This window comes from Thermobia domestica, chromosome 7 (genome assembly GCF_964235325.1).
Source record: "Thermobia domestica chromosome 7, izTheDome1.hap1.1, whole genome shotgun sequence".
In the NCBI taxonomy this organism is placed as follows: Eukaryota; Metazoa; Arthropoda; class Insecta; order Zygentoma; family Lepismatidae; genus Thermobia; species Thermobia domestica.
Window position 1 is genome coordinate 228,475,557 of NC_137460.1, and position 22,783 is coordinate 228,498,339.

The window sequence follows — 22,783 nt, forward strand, 5'->3', positions numbered from 1 at the left end:
ATAACGAATTCGCCTGGTATTTCTTATAATGTTAGTATGTGTATAATCGACAAAGACATGTATGTGGCAAATTTCATGTCAAGAGAGAAGTAAATAAGAACAATAAAACGAAAATATATCTTATCCATCAAGCAACATTTTGTTTTACTCATGATAATTTCCGTATTTATAGTTCTTTTCCTATAAAATTTACCACAAATATACATTTCCCGACTCTACATATAGTATCAGTATTAAAAATACCATGCAAAATCATTATTAAATTATATTCTTACAAGAAGACAGTTATAGATATGGGACAATAATTTTGGACATGAGTGTACACATCTCAATGTAATCGAAATAAAACGTTGAAGTAATACACCCAAAAACTCATCTCTTAATCTACACTTCATTCACTTTCGTCATGGCTTTGTTGACATCGCTGCTCCTGCTATCTTCCTGAATACTTATTAACAATGGCTTCATTTCTACCTCAAGATCTATCAGTATACACACTTTCCAGCTTACGAACATGTTAAAGGTTAAAAAGAAATGTACTGTAGCCTTGGCAATCATGTGTTCACCCAAGTTCTGCGATCAATTCCCCTGCTGAATGTAACACAGAATGAGTCCTTTGTTTTCTTTCAACGAAAGTAAACAATGCAATGAGTAGGTGACGAGGGCTGTATTTGCGTCTAATCGCGTCGCACTGATTGTCTTCAACACTTCCCTTCATTTCGTAGGCGTCAAAAACTTACGCACTCACATCATATGGGTTTATTGCAATGAGACGGACGAATGGGCATTTATATTTTCCTGAATATATCTTGTGCTTTTTGATTGAAAAAAATATCGATATTCCTTTACGAGCGGCGGTATTACAAGAAGAGGCAAAATGTTTAGCGATAATGAAATTGCAGAACTGATGAATGACTCCGACTCAGACGGTTATGAGTTAGTAATTAATAGTAATGACATTGATTATTCTGTGCTCAGTGGCGTATCCGGGAGTGTACAATATAGTAACTCTGTTTTAAATAAACCTGAAGCTGCGCTGGGAAAGAGAGAGAGAGAGAGAAAAAAAAACGCGTCATTCCTATTCAAAGGCAGATTCTGATGTAGCTTGGAGCGATAAAATTCAAGTAAATGCAAAACCCGTGTTTAGTGGTGTCCCGGGAGTTGATCAAAATGCTGGGCTATCTACAGACTATTCCGCATATAAATTATTTCAGCCGGTCTCGGGTTCAAACCCTGCTCCCGCCAAGTGAACTTTGTGGTGGACAAACACCGTGTGCGTGGGTTTTCTCGGGGTTCTCCCGTTTCCTCCCACTTTCTTCATTCCACCATTTCATTCATTACTCATTATCACCGTCTCCTTTAGCCTAACCGGCATAACCGTGGGACGTAAAACTCAAAATTTCATTTCATTTCATTTCATTTCAAAGTATTTTAGCTGTTTTTACCGATGGTTTTATAGTAAAAAGAAAAGTTGATTTGATTTTGTGTTTAACGTCCTGTTCAGCAGCGAGGCTATATGACACGTGGACCTACTGATTAACATGGAATCCAAACTACATGAGCTCTCGCCAGGAATAGTAGTAAAAGAAATGAATCAATATGCAAAACAGCAGATTGAGAAAAACAAAAATCTTTGTTTTTTTTTAAATGAAAGCGTGTTACTTCAATTGAAAACAAGGAACTTTTTACACTAATTATTCACATGCCTTGTACAGAATCCAGCTTCACGCAATTTTTACAAATCGACTACGCAAGAGCTATTATTATGCTGCCAATATGTCTTGAGCCGTGGCAAAAATGCGAACTAAAGCTCACGCCCTCGACATACCCACGCGTTGAGCCAATAAGGGTTGAGCTGTTGCTGAGCGAGAGAACCTTGCAGTCGTCTACGCTATTGCCAGATTTAAAAACAAGAAACTATCGTATAGAATTCGCACGTTCTGTACTGACCGCAAGATTCGCGTTCCGAAGTGCGGCAACATTGCTCTACGGATGACGAAAGAGAGTGGAATTCCTTCAGCCGATAGCAGCGCTTGGAAAGGAAGACTAAGTATCAAGACAATGTGGCATCTCTATAGTATGTCTGTCAAGTGGTGGAAGAAGCTGTTTTTTTCTGCTGTTTGACTTATCACACATGTCAGTGCTCACATACTGTACAGGAACAAAGCAGGAAAACATATCGCACTTCGAACTTTTTATGCGAATGTAGCAGATAAACTGCTGCACTCAGCAGGCATTGAAGCACAGGGACCGGTAGAATTCTGGTAGCAAGGGGCCATTAGAGAGTTTCCCCCCAATATCTGCAAATTCTAACAGAGTAGGACAAAGGAGATGCAAAGTGCGTAGCATCCGCACGGTGAAAGAAAGTTTTTAATAAATATTTGCGTTTATTGCAGGGATGCAAATAACCACTCGCCTGGGGCGTGTGGATCAACGGTGCGGGCGAGTATTTAATATCATACGGAAGTTAAGTAAATTATTTTTATTATGTGATGTGGGCTAGTAACTTTTTCCTTGGGTGAGTAAACTCTTGTTGCTTATTTGCATCCCTGGTTTATTGTCTGATATATAAAGTTGGACTTTGCGTGGGAAAGTGCTTCGAAATGTACAATACTAAAGAGAAGTACTGGGACTCTTAGATCTGAAAACAGATTTTCTGTGAAGTGTAAACTCAATATTACATATCAACTAAGGTTGTATTATATAATAAACATTGTGCGTGTATTTGTTTCTGTGCAAGTGTATTTTGTACTGCGTGCAATAAATGAAAAACTGACAAAAAGCAACAAATTTTCGAGGACCATCACATGCAAATCCAAACAAGATAAGAGTTCGCTTTTCTAATTTTGAACATTTGGTACATTTATTGTATATCCTGTTAATTTCTGAAAAATTGGCTTAAAATCTGTGGAGACATTAAATTTTAAAAATATCTCTAAAAAGTGCCGGACAGTGTGCGTCACAAGTTTAAATACCCGTCCGGCTGAGTGTGTATAGCGCCAGGAAAATGTGGCAACGTAGCACTACGTATAAACTGCGATTGCGAAGGGCGCAAAGCAGAGAAAATCGTAATGTTATATTTTGATATTGTCTATCTTGTTTATCTTTTAAAACAAGTCAAAACTGTTTGGTTGAAAAACCTACTTTAAGATATTTCTAAAAGTTTTTTTCAGATTGTTAATACACCGCAGCAATTCAGAGATAATGATGTCTCATTTTTTACTGAATAACAAGAAAATTACTACGTGTTGAGTAACGAAAGTTTCAGAACTTACAGGTAATACATGCATCTACATATCATGCACAGGAAATTATTTCATGTTATCTCCTTTCCGAGATATAGTCCTATAAAGAATGTTTTACCAAAAGAGTATGAAAAAATACGCACTTTTTCATTAATTTCTATTTTTTCTCACTACACAGTACAAAGAAAATTTGTATGTCTTAAGTATTGAAAAGACAACATTCCAACAATTCCAACGAGGTACGACAATGTAATATAAGTTTTGACCGGACGTCACGGCACCACCGCGAAGTCAGGGGCCTATCTTTATGAAATGGACAGTAATTACACGTATAGGTCGCTAAAATTAGTAGAATGCACATTGGGTCGCGGAGAACTTTGCATTTGAATGAATTTTACACGAATCCCGAGGAGACACTTGGCGAATCAGCGGTAAAAGTGGATCTTGAAAGGTAGGAAACGCAAGACGTCACGCCCTCTCCCTTGCCTATCTTTGCCCATTGTAGCTTTATTAGAAAGTGGGAGGACACTACAGATATTTTCTGGACGTGGGAAGATGGCGTTCCCGTGCACTTTTACCTCTGGTTGGAATACAATTGCAGCAAAATATTACGTTATATTAAGTGAATATTTCCCAGAATCATTAAATCTTAAGCTGCGGAACACTGTTCAACAAATTTTGATCGAAAGTATGTAAATTCTTTGAAATTGCGATTTTTACATTCATTTAAGCATAATATGAAAGGAAATGATAATAGAAGAATTTTCTTAGCTTAGGTTGTGAAAAAAAACGCCCTTGTACAACAGTAGCTGTATATATACATATGTATTAGTATTTATAGAACATTTAAGCAAAATACTTGTAAAAACCTACATTTCAATTTTTTTATCTATTTCATTGTGATGTGATAAGCTGGGGAGTTAAGAAGTACCCTAACCTATAGCTTTCTATACCCTTGTACTTCCTTTTTCAAAATTGCGCAAATACCAGTTTCACAGCGATACAGAAAATAAAGTAACCGTGGTCAAGTTAAACATTAACGATTCCGTAATAAAAATCAGTATTAACATCAAAACATAAAAAAAAACATAAAAATCATCAAAACATAAAAATCATCAAAACATAAAAAATATGTACAAATACCTTTTTGTGCAAGAACTACACTGCAATGTAGACAAAAGTTTCAAGTGATACCTTGCACAGGATTATGTTTATTTTATTTTGAGCGTCTTCGCTTGGCTTGCCTTTTGTAGGTTACATCTGGAGCATCCCTTGCAATAGTCCAACAGTAGTCGGCCAATATGTTAGAACTCCACTTTCCCTCATATCTCTTCTCCATGGCTGCAATATCTTGATGGAAACGCTCACCATGTTCGTCACTTACTGCTCAACAATCTTCGGGAAAGAAGTCTAGATGTGAATGAAGAAAGTGGAGACATATTGCAACCAAGATTTTCGTAGCACAATAACAACTTTTCTACCAGTTGTTTGTAATTTGTTGCTCGGTGTCTTCCCAAGAACTGTGAACAAACACTCTTCAAGCTTTCCCACACAGCTTTCTTCTCACCTTGGAGAATTTCGTCGAACTTGTGATCTTTGAATAGTTGCCTAATCTGTGGTCCTATGAAAACACCCTCTTTAACTTTGGCATCACTTAATCGAGGGAATTGTCCTCTTAGGTACTTATAGGCCTCATTCTCTTGGTTCATGCTCTTAACAAAACTTTTCATAAGACCTAATTTAATATGTAGAGGGGGAAGCAAAATTCGGTTACGATCTACCAGTGGTTCATGCTGCACATTTTTCACTCCCGGCTGAAGAGTTTCTCTGGTATTCCAATCACTTTTGCGGTAATGAGATCCACGATCTCTACTGTCCCATTCACATATAAAGCAACAATACTTTGTATACCCTAACTGCATACCTAGCAACAGTGCTATTACTTTAAGGTCACCATAAATGAGCCACTGAAAATTGTAATATTTAATGGCTTGAAGTAAACGTTTCAAGTTTTCATAAGATTCCTTCATATGAACTGCGTAACCTACAGGAATTAAAGGAAGTTCATTTCCAATATATAAAAGCACTACCTTTAAACTCACCTTGGACGAATCTATAAAGAGCCTCCACTCCGTAGGTTCGTAATTAATTTTAAGTGCCCTCATGAGACCATTTACATCTGTACGTGCCACAAGTGTGTCTTCCATAGTAAAAAATGAAGTGAACATCTTCTCCCTATTCCGATACACTGAAATATTTACTTTTTCCTGCAATAAATTCAATTGCTTTAAGCGTGACGCTAAAATTTCGCCTCTGCTTTTCGAGAGGTCCAAGTCTCTGATTAGATCACTTAGTTCCTCTTGAGTAAGTCTGTGTGGTTCACAAGGAGGTACTTCTACAACAAACGTAGGGTCCTTCGAAGTACTTGATTCAGGAGCTTCAACTTCTTGATCATCATCAGAAAAAAGGTCGTATTCTTTAGGTGGGTCAGGAACAGGTAGTCCTTCTCCATGTGGAACAGGGCGCATTGCAGGAGGAATGTTAGGATAGATCAAGGCCCGCTTCTTCTTCGTGGAAATTCCCTTCTTGACGGAAGGAACCATACAAAAATAACAGTCTCTGATGTGGTCGCTTGGCTCCCTCCAAATCATGGGCACTGCAAAAGGCGTTCAGCGCCCCTTCTCATTAATCCAATTTCTTAGATTGCTGGCACAAGTGTTACACACAATGTGGGGTGCCCAAGATTTATCTTGGTCTCCAATTTTACAACCAAAGTAATATTGATAGGCTTTTCTTATTAGTGGTGTTATAGTCTGCTTTTGTGAGGAAAATGTCACTTCCCCACACACGTAGCAGAAGCTATCCGCACTGTTTACACAATTTCGCGGCATTTTTGTTTATTGAAATCCTCAAAATGTCACTTGAAATAGTTCCGACAACTATTTAAAAATATACATTCGAAATACCAGTATTTTTGCTTACTTGTAGTTGTATTTTTATGTCCTGCACTACACAAACGTCACACCCAAAACGCTGATAACTGCACTAAATCTGTCTTTTCTAACAATAGCAGAACACTACTGAGATAAGGAACACAATGAAACCAAGAGTTCATATAGTTTCTCCAGTGTTGCCTGATCAGTGTAACATTTTACCCCAAACGAAGCGAATATATTTATTTTTAAAGCGTTATTATTAGACATGCCTGTAAAACGAAAAGTAGAGCTAATATTCAAAAATAACTTTGAAATTCGTGATCAGCACCACAAAATCAATAAGAATTAGGTGATTTTGTTCAATTTACATCTTCGTTGTTGAACAGTGTAATTTATAAAATGCACATTGGTTTTCGTACAATAACAAGAAAAAAGTCGAAAGTTAAACATACACTACCGTGTATTTACGGACTTAATTATAAACTTCCTTAACGTAGTCTTGTTAGAAACTTCAAAACAGTGGTGGATAGGGGTTTTCTTTCCATAGCTTACGTATCATGGCGGACAAAATTGCTTTACCAGTTAATGGCGACTGCTTTGAAACTATATGCAGAGTATGAGAATTAAAAGTCATATCTATAGTTTGGTGTGGACAATAAACAAAATTGTGAACCAAAGGTTTCAGAACAACGCAAGTTATTAATATAAATTATGCCAAAGATTATTGACTTCCAGCATCATAAAAGAAATACGAAAGAACATTTGAAATAAATGAATGAATGAATGAATGATTAGGGAGGGGGGTAATGGGGACGTCAGCAGCTAGGCTATATGTCCTTGTCACGATAAACACGGTTGCTCTGAATTAAAAGATGGGAAGAAAAAGGCTAAAAGAAAAGGAAAAACAAAACTGCTGCTAAAGAAGAGAAAATAAAAGATAAATAGAATAGTAAAATAGAAAATAAAACAATAAATAAATTAAAATATATAACAATAACAATATATAGAAACACAATAAAAGCTAACAGATATTAAAAATGCAGCAGCAATAAAACAGTGGAAACACACTAAAACAGCTCAGAGAACGTGAGCAACCCCTGAAGCATGAACAAACTCAAGTACCCATCGAACCATATCACTTGAATCCCCCAAAGCACGGGCAAGAGCAGAAGGCAATCTGAAACGTTCTCTGAGATCTGAGTATTCAGGACATTCCACAAGAATGTGCTGAATACTCAGGGGGACTATACATTCCTCACAATACGGACGGTTCCGCCTCCGCAGCAAGTAACTGTGCGTCAGATGAGAGTGTCCGATACGCAAACGCGCCAGGAGCACTTCATCGCGACGACGAGCAGACGAGGACGTACGCCACTCTCCTAGGAGTGGCTTGACTGCGTGCAATTTATTGTCAATGGCCTGGTCCCAATCTATTTGCCAGTGAGAGCGCATCAAGTTAGAAAAAATACGAATAAAGATCGGAGCAGGGAAGGCTATGCTCCAGTGCAACCCCGGCCAAGGCGGCGTTCTTGGCAGCAATATCAGCAAGTTCGTTTCCCCGGATGCCGACATGACCCGGCACCCAGCAGACAACGACGACACTACCCTGTTGCTGCAAGTGATGGCATCTCACAAGAATGTCCTGCACGAGAGAGTTCATACTGAAGACATTCTGTAGACTCAGAACCACACTCTGAGAGTCGGTGCAAACAAGCACACGACGTAACGAAAGCGTGGGAGCGTGGTCTAAGGCAAGCTTAAGAGGAGTCAATTCTGCAGTGAACACGGAACACAGGCGATGCAAATGGAATTCTGAGCTGCCCTCGTCCGTGAAAAAGGCACAGCCTACAGAATCCCCACCCTTAGAACCGTCCGTAAAAAACACACTAAAATCGGGGTACTGATCAAACAGTGCGGCAAACTCTTGCTGGTACAGCTGGGAACTAGTTTGCTGTTTCGAATGCAGAGACAAACGTAAATCATGCCGAGGTAGACGAAGCAGCCATGGTGGAATAGCACAAAAGCGAACCAACGAAAGAGAGGGCCACACGAAATCGTCGGCAAGAAAGCTCTCGCACGCACGGATGTACCATGGACGTGTAGAGCGAGGACGTGCAGCATAGCGCTCGTATATCCGACCACCGCGGAGACATGGTCTACATGGGTGATCTGGAATACAACGCACATGCGCAGAATAATTAAGAAGTAGTCTGCTGCGACGATATGCTAACGAAGGTTCATTGGCCTCAGCATACAGGCTAGCAATGGGACTAGTTCGGTAGGCGGCAGTAGCAATACGAATACCCAGGTGATGCACTGTGTCAAGTTGTCGTAACAGAGAAGCACGAGCAGAACCATAGACAATACAGCCATAGTCTAACTTGGACCGGATTAGACTACGGTACAAACGAAGTAGAACAGTACGATCAGCACCCCATGTGCGGTGGGAAAGGACACGAAGGAGATTCAGAGCTCGAAGACAAGAGTATTTAAGATTCCGTATATGTGGTGCCCACGACAAGCGACGGTCAAAGACCAGACCCAAAAAACGGACTGTATCAACGAATGACAAACGGGTGCCATCGAGGTACAAGTCCGGGTCAACAATGCAGGTACGTTGCCGACAGAAGTGAACACATTGGAATTTCTCGGTGGAAAAGCGAAATCCAGTCTCATTCGACCAGCGAACAAGACGATTGAGAGTCAGTTGAAGCTGTCGAGTAATGCCGCGAAGGTGGCGGGAGCGACAGAAAATGACAAGATCGTCGACATAAAGCAGACCAGACACAGGAGGCTGGATCTGCGAAAGAACGCTGTTGACTGCGACAGCAAACAACGTGACACTAAGAACACTGCCTTGTGGAACACCATTTTCTTGTACAAAGCGCTCTGACAAAGTAGAGCCCACACGCAATCTAAAGTGTCGCTCGTGAAGAAAGTTCGAAATAAAGTGGGCCATATGCCCACGAAGACCCCAGTCATATAATTGTTTTAGGATTCCGTAACGCCATGTGGTGTCATACGCCTTCTCTAAGTCGAAAAATATAGCTACAAGATGTTCGCCGTGGAGAAAGGCGTCTTGAATTTCACCCTCAAGATAAGCAAGATTGTCTGTAGTGGAGCGGAAACGACGAAATCCACTTTGAAATTTGCTCAAAAGGGAATGCGTTTCCAAATACCACACCAGGCGCTTGTTGACCATTCGCTCTAGCAGCTTACAAACACAGCTCGTGAGAGCAATGGGTCTGTAGCTCGTGGGGCTAGTTGCGGCTTTCCCTGGCTTTAAGATGGGAAGAACCAGGGCCTCACACCAAGCAGGTGGAAAAAACTCCTCAACCCAGAGCCGATTATACAGCTGCAATAATGCAAGCTGAGAATCGCGGGAGAGGTTGCGCAACATATCATAGGTAACACGGTCAAGCCCGGGAGCAGTATTGGACGATTCGCGGAGAGCAGAATCGAACTCAACGAGCATGAAAGGAGCGTTATAGTCCTCACTGTTGGCAGTACGGAAATTTAACGGGTTTCGCTCCAGCTGACGACGGGAACGAGCAAAGGCTGGTGGGTAGTGATCTGACTCAGAGATAGTGGCAAAATGGTGGCCCAGTACATTAGCGACCTCTGAGGGATTGGTCTCTAGAACACCATGCATTTTTAAGGCTGGAACAAGAAGTAATGAAGCGGACCCGTTTAGGGAGCGAACCCGACGCCACACAGTGGACATAGGTGTGCGACTACTGATGGACGAAACGTAATTCATCCAGCTTCGGCGCTTCGAAAGCTTGATAAGACGTCTAGCGCGAGCACGTAGAATGCGGAAACGCTGCAGATTGTCGTCAGTTGGATGACGATTAAAAGTGGTAAGAGCGTGCCGACGAGCCAGGATAGCCTCACGGATTGCCGCAGACCACCATGGAACACGCCGGCGAGAAACGTCGCCACCGCATTCTGGAATGGAACCATGAGCAGCATCAAGAACAGTCTGCTCAAAAGCCGCAGCCACAACAGCTACAGGGAGATCATCACGACAATGAAACTCACTGAGCTCACGGAATTTACGCCAGTCAGCACGCTTCAAATTGAAGCGGCGCAGAGGAAAAGGAGGAGAAACAGGGAGACTTTCAACAAACAACGGGAAGTGATCACTGCCACAAAGATCGGGATGCACCCTCCATGTCAATGAGGTCAAGAGACCAGCACTGCACATGGAGAGGTCGATACAAGAATATGTGCCATTGGCAGTGGAAAAATGAGTAGGACTGCCATCATTAAGGATAAGCAAGCCACTCTCCTCAAGAAATTCGGTGACCTGTCGGCCACGACCGTCAGTACGGACAGAACCCCACAGACGGTGGTAGGCATTAAGGTCTCCTACAAGCAAGACTGGCGCCTCAAGCTGATGGAAGAGCTGAAGCAGATCGGCGGTTGTAAAGGCTTCAGATTGAGGAACGTACAAGGAACAAACTGTAAGCGGGCGAAAGAAGTATACTCGCACCGCAATGGCTTGCATTCGGGATACAATGTGAATTTGCTGAGAATGAAAAGAATCGGAAACACAGACTGCCACGCCGCCAGCAGCGTGGTCAGCGTCTGGCTTATCACATCTGTACATAGTATACCCAGAAAGAAGGAAGGACTGGGTAGGCTTAAAATGGGTTTCTTGCAAGCAGACGATAACTGGCGAGTGGTCGGAGACCAGTTGTAGCAATTCCTCATGGTGACTACTAAAGCCATTCCGGTTCCACTGAAGAAGCGCCATACTGGAAGAAATCAACGTTTAAGGCGAATTTTACCACGAGGTCCAATCACAGCCCACTCAGTATCCATCAGTTCGTCCTCCACCATGTCAGACTTCAAAGAAGCTGCAGGTGGCTTACGAACTGGAGTAGATTTCGGTTTCTTCGGAGAGAGAACCGTGTCGTTCAACTTGCGGATATGCTGACTAAGTTTCAGGCCAGCCATGTAAGGTGATCGGCGATGGGCTGGAGTGCGCCGAAGACCTCTACTAACAGTAACACGAGGAGTCTTCGGACGGTCACTCAGCGTTACAGCTGGAGGCTTGGGATCTTCGCTCGTTGTTGCAACGGGGGTCTTTAGAAGTTCGCTCGTTGTTGCAACGGGGGTCTTTAGAAGTTCGCTCATCTTTGCAACTGGGGTCTTTGAGTTAGAACTACGCTTTGGGGTCAAGTCCGTTTGGGTGGAAACGTCTACGGTCTGTGTAGCTACAGATTTCCGAGAACTAGCAGCGACAGTAGCGAAGGGAACAGAAAGCGAGGAAGGAAGGCTTTCTTTCAATCGACGCTTCGCATCGGTAGCAGAAATCTTTTCCATTACCATGAGTTCTCGGATACGCTTCTCGCACTGATAGGCTGGACAATCCCGAGACGAAGCAGAATGCTCACCCTTGCAGTTAACACAGAAGGGCTTGGTCGCTTTACAGGGTTCCGCACCATGACTACCCTGGCCACAATTCGCACAAAGAGCAGCACTCGCATTACACGAGGTGCTGGTGTGCCCAAAATGTTGACATTTAAAGCAGCGCAGAGGACTTGGTATGTAGGGTCGAACTTTTAAACAATAGTAACCAGCTTTCACAGACTCCGGAAGCGTGGGCAGACTAAAAGTAAGAATCAGTGACTGAGTAGCGACAAGTTCACCTGACTTCTTACTTTTTATGCGAGCTACATCTATAACGTGTTGGTCCGCTAATTCCGACTTGATCTCCTCTTCGGTGGCGTTGAGGAGATCCCAATACGATATCACCCCTCTTGAAACGTTCAACATACGATGCGGTTCGACTGTAACCTTCACCGGTCCAATGGCAGTTAACTTAAGTAACTTCGCCGTTTGCTTCTCGTCTGTCGTTTCCACCAATAAAGTGCCATTCCTTAGTTTCTTTATGTCCTTAACCTGTCCGGCTTGATAATTAATGACTTTATTGATTACAAAAGGGGATAAGCCCTTAATAGCACTCGGACGGTTTTCCTCAGAACTGGCACTATCAACATCTTTCTCTTTAATTACAAGATATCGGACAACAGGGGTCGCGATACTTGTCTGTTCCACAATTTCACTATCAGTTTGTTTGGGCTTCTTCCGTGAGGGAGAGCCCGGTTCAGTTGGAAAAGTTTTTTTTTACCCATATAAGTAAGATTATAATTAAACATTTATATAGAAAAAAGGGGTGTGAGGTCACACCAGGGCGTTAACAGGGGAACTAACGCTATCCCCTGGCAATCCCTTCAGCACGCCCGACACCTTAGGATCAGCGTGGGGCCGACGCGGTCAAGGGGAATGGTAGTGCAATAAAACCATTCCCGTCGACAAAAACGCGTGGCCCCGGAAAAGGAAGAAGTAGAACAAAACAAAAGAGACCTGTCCAACAAAAAGATAGACCCCACTAGCCCAGGAAGAACAAAACAAAACAAAAAGGTGCGGATTTTTTTGTATTTTTTAATTTTTTGTTTTTTTTTTAATTATTGTATATTTTGCGATTATTTTTTGGGTTTTTTGTTTATGTTCAAAGACTCAACACTCCGGACAACACAAACACTGGACGTACACAACAGGAGGCCGGGTGGGTGCACGTCCTCCCCAAGGGGAGGAAGACGTCCACTAGACCTTCCTCTTCCCGACTCCCACCAACCACCCGCGAGTCCGGTAGCGGTATTCGCGGCTGAGAGGGCGTGCAATGATATGAAGATGAGGTGTGATACATGAATGAATGATGAAGCCGCCCTCTCAGCTCCACCCCCTCCCCGACGATGACGGTCCGCTACATGGAGGGGGACATTTGAAATACAGAAAAATAACAAAGTTTTACGTGGAGGCAAAGAAATCTAACTCAAACACATTAAAGACGAATCATTTAGCGCGTAGTGATCGCGGTTCAGTGATCAAGGCGCTCGACCAGTAATTTGGAAGTCCTCGGACCAAGGTATAAATATATTTTGTTACTTTGGAATTTTTGCTGGCCATTGATCGGCGATAACACACGTTTTATTATCTTAAGATATTAGAATATTTGGATCTTTCAATATTTGAATTATGAAATCTTCAGTAATAATAATAATAATAATAATAATAATAATAATAATAATAATAATAATAATAATAATTATTATTATTATTATTATTATTATTATTATTATTATTATTATTATCTCGTAAAAGATGAAAAGTTAGGAGCGTATCATCGCTTAGGTCATACCATTAGAAGCAGAAATGTGACAATTGGAAAGAATATTGCGGTTTTGTTTAGTATTGGTCACGAGAAGAGGAATTTCTCATCTTGTTTCTGAAACAAAACAAAATCAGGACGAGAATTAACATTTTAACTTTGAGACACGATAAAGCTAACTCAAATTATCGTCTTGCTTTGGGGATGAGAATCGAGATAAGACGAAAAGTATCGTAAAAATTTCTCGTCTTATATCGATTCTCGAAATATTGTATGTTCATTCTTTAACAAAATAGCATGTAGGATTCAGTCTACAGAGCAAATGTTAATTACTTTTTATTTCCCAGTTTATCGAATTATGGTCTGTGTATGTTTTTGTAGTAAAGCTTTTAAAGTTATTTCTGCATATCCTACAAATTAGTTTATTATATACCTTGGTGTTCAGTGATATTCAGTTATTTTTATTACAGTTATTTTCCTTAAAACGTACAGTAGAATACTTTCTACATGAAACTTTAGTGGTACGCTTTCGTTTAATATTCCGGTGCTTTGCAGGGGCGTATGCAGAAGTGGATCCTGGAGGTCCGGACGACTTTTCTGTAAGTTTTGCCTAATTTTAGGGCAACTTTCAAAATGTTAATATTATTATTATAAGTATTGCACTGCTCGACAAAATGAAACTTTTTGAAAGCTGTTATTGATTTGAATCGAACCCTGATCAACTGCTTGGAAGGCAACTATGCTAACCATTATACCACCATCGCTCTGCTCAGTGAAATTTTCCTTAAGATATAACTACAGACGAAAAACAAATTCTCCAATTGTTCATTAAACCATGAAAATCAACGTAATTTAAAATGAAAGTGAAGAGAGATTTGAGATGGCAGCCGCTTCAAGTATCTTGAGTGTAAGACGAACTCAGTAACAGAGACACGGAAATATCGTATCTTTTAACGTTTGATGAAGCCAGCTACTCTTGTATTAATGTGGTTTTACTATCAGAAGTGCTCGTTCTTCGCACGAACAGAAGAATATGCAACCTGAAACAAATAGAGTAATTTGGGTTGTCTAACTTGAGGAGCATCTGAGTTACTCTATGCTTTTTGGATCTCCAGAAGCTGCAACTATCCCAATCCTCCCTCAAATCGAAAGTCGACAAAAAAAAGAAAGAAAAAAGAAAAAATAAAGAAAGAAAGAAAGAAAGAAAGAAAGAAAGAAAGATTTGTACGCAATTTGGGAATCCGTTCTGTAACGATTTGTATCGAACGCAAGGCAAAATCTAAGCTTCAGTTTGCGATAGTAGGCAAAGCAGTTATAATTGATTATTGCATAATTTGCCTTGCGTTACACTCTGCAATTTTGCGAAGGTTGGTGTGGAATAAAGCTGTAGACCTAGTAAAGATCATTCTGTACGGGAAAATAGGAAAACTGTGCGCATCTAAGGAATTTCCATTATATTCGGAACAGTATTGCTTGAGAAAATTACCTTTATCTAAATATTTTTTCATCCTTTCTACAGTTGAATGGAAGAATTAACATTAAAAGGAAACCTTGTGTATGTGTGTAATGCAACATCTAATGCACACTTGCACTTGGGCACAATTATTCAATCTATGCGGTAATCATACACAAAGGTAAAACGATTAGAGTAATAAATAATTCAGCAAATAAAAATGTATGCAGTTGTATATTAGATTAAAAATATACAAATTGAATTTGTTGAAAGTGGTTGCCTTACAAACGTAGAAGGCAGTTGAAATCCTGTTTGTACTGACAATTGAGAGAAAATGAATTGGAAAACCTTATTTTCATTTACAATGTTCATACATGTAATTGTTGAATGTAACATCAGTAAACTCTGTATGGTTCCATTCACACACACACACACACACACATACACACACACACACAAAAACTCATGGATGCCATAATTTGTTGTCTTGCCCAAAATCATTACAAATTTTGTAATGTTCATTAGTGTCTTCCACAATCAAAGCACTCTCTTGTCCCGGATCTAAATCTGTTCCATCCAATTCATCGTCATCGAAAACAATTTCTTGAACAGTGTCTGACTTAGACGACTCTGAAAGTAGCTTTTTCATATCAACTTCTTGATTTTTTTTCTAGACGGAAGTTTATGGCGTTCCGTTATTTTGTCCAACTTTTTCTTTCTTACTTCTTGTGGGCTTCTTTTAGCTTGAGTTTAATGGGAGTACTAGTCAAAATTTCTGAAATGTTGTTTTTCTCGCTGAAAATTCTGTGCAGTTTTGGTATTTCCTTTTCCTTGACATAATCCTACTGAAGCAAAAGTAAGGGAAGAGTTAGTTTCTAAACATATTGAAGACACTGGATCATCAGAATTTGGATGGATTTTTTTTTATTTATTTCTTTTATTTAATAAAGACAACACAACAGGCTTAATGCACAACTACAGTGACGTGTACAAACTATCAAACATGTATGTTCGTTTAAGCGAGTAGTTTGAGTTTGACATTTGTTTTGAATTTATTTTCAGGCATATCCAATATATCAACTACATGAAATTTAACTATTTCTTTGTGTGAAGCATACATATCTACAGAGGAGACTAAAGTAATATATTAGTTCTTGGTTTCTTACAATAGAATGTTCCCTAATTGCTGTTCTAGTTTTACCTGTTGCTACAGGCATAAACAGTTCTCAAACTAATTTTGGACAATCAATTCTACTGTTTAATAATCTACGTATATGAGAACATCAAATCAAATACCAACAGATGGCAATGTCTCCTCAATTAGGCAAATGGTTAAAAGAAAAATAGAATTTAAGATTTGAAGAAGAACATCAGTCAATGAAGCTAGAACTGTCACCCTATTGTAAATATTCACTAGTCATCATTAGTAACTTGTCTTAATTAGGTCTACAGAAATAGTGCTGTAATGAATTAGCCAACGTGTAGCTGTCGATTATGTAATTTTCCATGCAGGATCTATTTTCTTTCCTTTCATTCTTTTTCTTTTCTTAAATATTGTAAATATTGTAAATATTTTAATCTGTTTTTAGAGATTAAAATAGTTTCTATTAACTTTGTGTGAATGAAAAGTCATGTTAGATGTCTGGTTGGAAAATCACTTCAGCAACACAACACATACAAGTAACTGGACTAAACTAACGTGTCTAACGTCATGCACTCTATTCACGTTCAGTAGATAGGCTGCGATACACAGATAATCAAAAGACAGTATGAAAGAGCACCATAGAGAACGCATCCACAAAAATCATTAACAGTACGTTTAGGCCAGGAAAGGCGAGTGGATGTACACAGTTTTCGCTGTTTGTTTATGAGTTTTTGTTCGGTGATACAGCATTGCACCAATAAACATCATATTTGACTGAGTTCCTCAAAACATCGTGGAAGAATGTTCGTGGCATTGCAGTCAAATTACATATATAATACCATTGTCAATCGGCAACTACGTGCAATCAGTAAGGACAAAGAGATAGATTCATGACTGACACATGAGTTCACACCAGTCAACAAGAATCTTCTGTGGAGTTGCACAGTTTTCTAAGTGTAAGGAATAACCGGGGAAATTTTTGCATCGGATTGTCATTTTTGACGAAAAATAGCTGTGCTACGGCAGTCGTAAATACTCAGGGTAGTGATCTTATCTGTATCAAAGTCCACAACGGTTTCCAAAGCCCCTAGAAGATGTTGTCCATCCAGTCAGTCAGTCAGTCAGGATTTCTTTAAATATTGCTTGAAGTTAATTAACCTTCCGAGGTCATCGGAACATGAAGTCGATCGGTGGAATTCTGTCACCGGAACGAAATTTGATAAATTAACAACAAATGTTGCGTTTATTCGCTATTCTTGGCCAAAATACACTGTTAGTAATGTTTGCAACTAGCTGTGCAAAACATTCCTGTTCAACATATTATATTAACGGAACACTAAGTAACAGTTTATATTCTTTTCAACAACTTTTTCCATTTGCTGCACTTAATATCTGAGTTGTTTATGCCTATCTTATAACTTTGCACTTGCTCAACACTGGACAAAGTTGCCATAATTTTTGCCTTATTAAGCGTCGTTCAAATCGACTGCGCCAATTGTTAATAGTTATAATGTATATTACTTCTAATCCAACTGTTATAACTGAACAGTATGGGCCTTATTCAGAGTCGTTTTGACGTTTGATTAGTATCATACTAAAGGTCTGACTACTGCAAGAAACATATGTTAGTCGAACTCTTTAGTATGGCACTAATCACGCATCAGAACGATTCTCCATAACGCCCTATATGTCTAATCCTCTTAGCAACTATATTAATCTTATTGTATGTACAATAAATAATTGTGTTCTTCAATACTCCTTTATTATTAATCTGTGCCTAGTGCACTCTTTATTATCACAATTCATCCTTATCCTGTCCACAGCTATTACATATTTAATATCCACAATATCTTCGTAATTATTCATATCGCAAACATCAACTTAAACATCCATCATAATTCTGTATTTCTTTGCACAGACTATGTCTTTTTAACTACATAGGACATACTCCTATTTGTAAGCACTTCTATCCCAATCCTAATTCCAACAGGAACTAGATAAGTATATAATGAATTTAAAATAAAGTTTCAAAAATATATAAATAATAGCTAAAATTATATTATCACTCAAAAACTGAGGGCCTAGGCCCCCCGGCCACGGGCTAGATCCGCCACTGCCTTGTTCTTAAGAAAGAACAGTAATTACTCGTAAATTGTAATATACAGATGTTTCACTGATCCTCCACACAGCCACAACGCACTGTAATAAAGGTGCTCCCGCTGTTATTCATGTAAATTATATCAAATGAAACCAAAGTGATTTAACAATAAACAATAAAAAAATATAAAATAACTCCCGTCTTCTCGGAATGAATGTGATAAAGAAGGTTTCTAACGAAAAGAATAAAAAGAAAACTACAATCGAATCAAAAACCAATTTGTAATATTATGTTGTTTTAAGACTTCAGAATTCCCATGGAACTTAATCACCCTTATTTTGGAAGGTATATACACTTTAATCTATGGATTTACCAGTTGCTGGAAGGGGCATAAATCACGAGGTAACACAACCAGGTAATCCCTAGAAAGAAACACTGGTTTCGTGACATATAGTTATGCGAAATTTCGTAAATATTCGTTCCAAATGAATTAATCTTTTAATGGAATGAATCATCGGAATCTTTAAAAAGGAATCACATTAACTTCAGTGGAATAAAAATAAATAAATAAAAAGACTCGATAAAATCGATCTAGAACGAGATCAGAAGTATTCCTACAAAATTGAGAGAGTTCGATTTAGGCGCAAACGTAATTAACGCCTTACTACTAAAATCTGAAGTTACATTTTATGCTTTCAAATCTTGTTACAAAAATTGACAGTCAATGAATCGACTCCTATTATTCTGCAGACAATTGGAAACCAAACGATACGTCAATTCTATTATTATTATTATTATTATTATTATTTAATAATAATAATAATAATAATAATAATAATAATAATAATAATAATAATATATTGATGTGATACTGTATAAGTTGACATCTGTACCGTAAGTACCATCATATTTCCTCTATCGTCCTAGAAAAATATTTTTTCTTATTACCTGTATCTACTTTTTTGCCTCCGAAAAAAATGATTAGCACACTGAAAAATTCGTAAAACATGCTGACCTAGCACTCATAGCAAGTCAAACGAATACTCAAGCGTGCTTTTCAAACTGCTTTAATATGAAGTGCCATCATATACTTTTACAAGATGATCGAACAAACAAAGGTATACATTATAGTGAATAAAGGTGAAAATAAACATCTAATTTAAAAACCAAAGGTACACTAATGAAATAATATAAAAATCAACATAGTATACTACAACCAGTAACTACATTGATTATAATTGTGTCGCCCATTAAGTTTAATTTTGCCCCACTGAGATCTCTTAACGATTTCTCGCAATTTGACTGACCTAAAATAGTCTTCTAGAGACACTTCTCGCCCTTGATAGCTTTCACAGAATCTTTTCAAATGCCTCTGATATCTTCCTGATTGACACAAATAATAATAATAAAAAAAACACTCTTGTATTTCCGTTGCATCTCCAAATAGTTCTATCACAGCTATCGTAGCTGATATATGAAAATTCCCTATCACTCTCTTCGGTGCAAGATGTTTTTTTCAAGAACAATAATAATATAATTCTTGAAACAGCTTTACGTGAGTATCGAGATTCTTTCATTCAAACAAGGTATATGCATTGGAAATTGACTTTCCACAAACGTCTACATGTAGTATGAATGAAGTTGACGGAAATTTCTGGGAGCAACTTCAAATGTTCCTTCCATATGCCATCTATCTTGTTCCTGCAATAGCTGCAGAAACATATCTTGTGCAAAAATCAATATTTTGTTCGCACTTTCTGGACTATTATGATAAATGAGAAATCCTTTTGCATTTTTCGTCCCCGTCGTGGTTCACTATGGGTCAATTACTAATTCGTGTAAGGAATCAGGTGCATATGGGTACTTGACAGAACGTTGTCGCCTAAATAACCGTTTCACGCTTTTCTCTTTAGGCAACAATGTCATGGCTTCTTCAGATATCCATCTTACACTTTCTTCAAATATTACACCAGTGTCTTCACGAGATGAACCGGCACGTTTCTTCATACTGTGCTGTTTCGTGGCGACCTGAGATGAAAAGGAAATCTTCTAGTTAAGCAAACAGAAATTATAAATTGTCTTCAATCAGATTACCATATTCAATTAAATGATTATACCAAATGGTAAAATAAATAAATAAATAAATTAAATAAAATAATAAAAAACCCTAAGTGGTACCTTTCTGCTGTGACAAATGTGAACATATATGTTTTCACTCTATTGAATTTTGGCAATCTTAACTAATGAATAGCCAAATTTCTGAACCCGAAATGAATTATTCCCCATAAAATAACACTCATGGGCAATGTGTAAATTGTCCGATGTTATTGCTCCTAAACAATTTTCCATTTTCTTCCGGATATAAGTCCAGCAAATATTATCATGTGCGGGATTTTTTTGTTTAGTATATATAAACCCATTGAACACAAGAGCTTGAGGAACTAACAGAGGTTTCATTAAAAGTTACTTTCCCGGTGGGAATTTGTCCGGGGAGATTTAGTCCTAGGTGCATTTTTTCACCGGGGATTATGTCTCGGTGTGTTTTGGGGAGATTTTGTCCGGGGGGAATTTGTCCGAATACCGATCTGTCAAAGTTACCGATCCTTGGAGGCAGGGACAGCCTCTCAAAGTTCATGTGGACCCCGCATTGTATTTATAAATATACAATATTTAGCATAATTTGAATTCAATTTGTCTTAAAACCCTCATATATGCATTCTGCATTTGAATGAATCCTCAAAGTTACAGAGAAATCGACGCCCTAGATTCTATAGAATCCACACGTAGTAGTCTTGTGTCATTTCATGGACGGGAGTACACTACGGATTCCAACTGAGTTCAGGCGTTAGAACCTCGGATTAACATTCAGAAGGCCGATGTTCGATTCGAGCGTCCTACCGTCCCGACTGCTTTTTTTTTGGGGGGGGGGAGCCATGGGCATCAAAAATTCATTTTTTCGTGTTTTTGGCAACCTATAATACCAAAAGGAAACACTTGTGCACCTAGGTTGGTCTACGCTTTTTGTCTTGTCTCGATGTCAGCAACTACCTCCCAAACGTTGTCGATGTTGTTTTGAAACACCATGTATACATTTCAACTATACCTACAAAGTTGTACTTATTCCTACAGCAAGAAAAAAATTACACCAACTACAACGAGGAAATATCTTTTGTCTAAGCCAAAATGAGGAATTCTACAAATTTAGATGTTTTTAATTTGCACTTGGTTGCTATAAGGTCATCTTGGAGATAATAGGAGTATTAAAATTACTTCCTTCAGCTCCAGCAAGAAATCATTTACCATGAGATCATTCCCGTTATTATTAATATTATTTCACTCCCATAAAGGATGGCCAGAAAGGTAGAGAATTAATTTTGAAAAACATAGCGTGCGATGGCCGGGAATCGAACCCGGATCAACTGCTTGGAAGGCAACTATGCTAACCATTACACCACCATCGCTCTGTCTTACTTCGTTTTCCTTACAATATTAATATAAAGAGAAAGAAATTCTTCACTTGTTCAGCAAACCATGAAATCAATTTTTGTTTAACGTGGAGAAAGTTATATGCATACCTACTACTATATATAGTCCATAAGATATTTTGCTCAACAACATTGTACTCCCTATTGTTTAGTAAATAATGCATTCTCATTTATAAGATCAACTATGGAATCTCTGCTGCTCTAGTGAGCTAGCGCGCACGCCATTGGTACACTAGATCATGCGTTTGATTTCCGGTGAGAAAACATTGAACAGATCAGGGTGGAACTTATTCCACTATAGTATCACTTTTCACATAGCCTTGATGCTGAAAACGAACGCTAAACTTCAACAAACAATACAATAGCCATGATTCAATAAAACATAGAAAAGGCTTTCAGAATAGTTTCAAGATTATACAAATTTCTCGTCTAAACATCTTATATTTTCTCTTACTTCAATATATAATAAAAGTTTTCTTCTATCACTTTAATTTAGAACAATGGTTCCGAACATTTTATTTGGTTATGTCCCACCTTAATCTCTTTCTAAAATCATGGTATCCTCATCCGCAAAAAAAAAGTTCGCATATACTGTAACTTCCACATTTTCATTAATAACTCGCTTTTCTGACTATATTATCGCTTCTTTGTGCTTTCCTTAACAAAGCAGTGTAATAATGCATAATTATTTATTATTTTAGAGACAAAATAAAGCAAAATAAGAACATTATAAGCAAAAAACTTTTAATCTTATGAAACCTTAGTGTGTCAAATAATTACACGAAGAATATCCCGTGGGAAAAAAGAGGGAAAATGACACAGGTATTAGGAAACACTCACTAACATGTGAAGCTATTGAACAGAAACATGAACTGAAGAGTCAACTACGTATTTCTGCGTTTAATATGCAATTCACACTTCATGCACAGTTCCAATATGCAAAATTAGTCAATATCTTCAGTTGAAATTACTGATATAGGGAGAAAATGACTATTTAAAACTTCAGGTGTGAACGTGCGCTTGGAGCGATATATGAGCATTATTACAGCATATTCTTTCATGAATTGTCTCGGTGGTCAAGCGTGTTTAGTAGTGTTCTTGAAAGTCTAGCATCGGAGGGCGGCAGTTCGAGTCTGCCTCCCGGCAGTTTTGATTTTTTTTCAACATATGGAAACATTTCTTTAAATATAAAGTTCTGCTTTGAAGTGCTTGAAAAAAAAATCAGATGAACTATCACGTTTC

At 38.6% G+C, this 22,783-nt stretch overlaps 1 non-coding gene across 1 annotated transcript; it reads right to left on the reverse strand.

The window, feature by feature from the left end:
- Positions 1 to 21,445: 21,445 nt before the first annotated feature.
- On the reverse strand, positions 21,446 to 21,517 carry TRNAG-UCC (transfer RNA glycine (anticodon UCC)). The gene has a single exon. It is a non-coding gene; the product is annotated as a tRNA-Gly (tRNA).
- Between the last annotated feature and the right edge of the window lie 1,266 nt (positions 21,518 to 22,783).